This window comes from Cebus imitator, unplaced genomic scaffold (genome assembly GCF_001604975.1).
Source record: "Cebus imitator isolate Cc_AM_T3 unplaced genomic scaffold, Cebus_imitator-1.0 Scaffold87, whole genome shotgun sequence".
Lineage (NCBI taxonomy): Eukaryota > Metazoa > Chordata > Mammalia > Primates > Cebidae > Cebus > Cebus imitator.
In genome coordinates, this window is record NW_016107402.1 from 3604597 (window position 1) to 3606557 (window position 1961).

Sequence of the window (1961 nt, forward strand, 5' to 3'; positions counted from 1 at the left end):
GGGTTTCACCATGTTGACCAGGATGGTCTCGATCTCTTGACCTCGTGATCCACCCGCCTCAGCCTCCCAAAGTGCTGGGATTACAGGCTTGAGCCACCGCGCCCGGCCAGTGCTAGGATTTTCACCTGGCCAAGAAAACAATTCTTAAAGAAATTCTTCTATGGAGCTCAGACTCACAATACCTCTGAGGAGGGGGAGTCTCTCAGGCCCAGAGAGGCTGGGTGAGCTAGCTATAGTCACCCAGCACAAGGCACAGAAAAAGGACCTGAGCATCACTGCTGACAAGCAAGGAACTCTGGGCAGAGAAACTCAGGCTGGAGAGGGGCAGGCTCTCAACAATGGGACCCAGAGGTGGCACAGGCTTCATGACCAGATGCTGGGTCCCTCTCTCTGATAGGAGCTCAGATATGGGGTCCTGGGTGATCCACCCAGGAGCAACCAGGCTCAGAATCCATCAAACTGTTCAGACTCGAGGCCTTGGCTTGACCTAGCCCCACAGGCCTCCTCCAGGGGCTGCCACAGGGAAATGTCTGGAGTCTTCAAAGGCTGCAGCCTTGAGGCAAGTGCTGCAGCCGTCCCCTTCCCTCACTGTGTGTGGGGAACCCCCATGCTCTTCTGACGCCAGGGGAGGATCCCCCCTCCCCCAAGGTGTCTAGGCTGCTGGGGCCCTTGGAGCAAGCCCCCCTCTTGACCCCCAGCAGTGCTATTCCCACTGTTCTTGGGTCCCTAAGTGGGACTCCCTCACATCAGCCGGTTCTGCTCACCCACACCCCTCCCCGGTCTCACTTCACTTCCTCTTCCAGAAAGCAGTGAGCTCCCTGACTGTCCTCCTCCAGAAAGGCAGCGGCCTTACCCAGGCCAGACGCCCCTGCCCACTCCCTGGCCCCCAACCTTCACTCTGCCCCAGCAGTGCTCCCCTCCCCTGCTCACTGGACAAACAGGCTCTCAGGCCCCCCCATCAGAATCCTCCCCAGTGCTCCTTCTGCTCCTCCCATCCTTCCCAAGACGCCCAATTCCAGCGAGCTCCTCCTTCCTGCATCTTCAGCCGGATGCTTGCCCGGGTGCTCCCTTCCGGCTCCGCTTCCTGCCAGTCCTCCCAGGGTCCCCACGTCCGCCCCTGTGCCGCGGAGCCCTGCCCCTTCTACGCCCAGCCCCCACGGCCCGCCGCGCCCCGTGGGGAGCACCCCGGTCTGCGGCCACCCCTGCCTCCCCGTCTCGGCAGCCCCGTACCTGAGCCGAAGCCGAGCTGGGAGGGCCGCGGCGGCCTGGGTGGCGGAGCCGGCAGATAAAGGGGCGGCCGGGCAGCGGCCCCGCCCGACAGGGGGAGGGCCGGCGACCTCGGGCGCTCCGGGAGCTCTGGGTGCAGCCGCCTACCCCGGCCGGGGGAACGCCGAGCGCCCCGCACCCCGCCCGCCGGGCCCACGTGTTGCAGGCGCGTGAGAGGGTCGGCCGCGCAGAGGCGGCGTCTCGGGACTTCCTGTGGCGTCGCACAGAGGGGGGAGACCAAGGCCCGGGAACGGACTCCCGGGGCACCTGGGCGCGGGGCTGCGGCTGCGCTTCTCGCACTTCGGGACGACGGGAACCGCAGGCTCTGGCTTCTGGGCCCGGCTGACCGGGGGAGGGTGGGGACAGCGGCCGCAGGAGAGGCGATGAGTTTCCCAACTAGAGCCCGGCCGGCCCCTACTCACGCAGCCCACCCCGGCCACCCCTCCCGAGGCCACTCTGCTCGAGATACGCCCCAGCGTTCGCACCTTCATTTATCTGCTTGGGGAGCTCCACCCCCACCTCAGGCACCCTTGGCATCTTCAAGTTCCCATCCGAAACCCGCCCCTCGGGCAGCTTGCTCTGCCCTGCTCAGCCAAGTGCACCCTGCCTTGACCTGTATTCGAACACACACTCCCTACCCTCTGGTGCCACACCTTCCCAGCCCTGCGAGCACCTGAAGGGTGAGGAATCCCAGG

At 65.4% G+C, this 1961-nt stretch overlaps 1 protein-coding gene across 3 annotated transcripts in view; it reads right to left on the reverse strand.

Annotated features, from left to right (window-relative positions):
- The window catches only part of PAQR7 (progestin and adipoQ receptor family member 7), a 14787-nt gene extending 13094 nt beyond the window's left edge, over window positions 1–1693 (reverse strand). The window contains exon 1 of one of the 3 annotated variants that reach the window (XM_037740673.1): window positions 1231–1693. The gene's annotated coding sequence lies outside the window, so the exon portion shown is untranslated. Of the gene's footprint in view, window positions 1–930; window positions 1180–1230 lie in introns of those variants that run through there. The other 2 variants (XM_017534626.2, XM_037740672.1) reach the window with 2 other exon arrangements.
- Window positions 1694–1961: the final 268 nt, after the last annotated feature.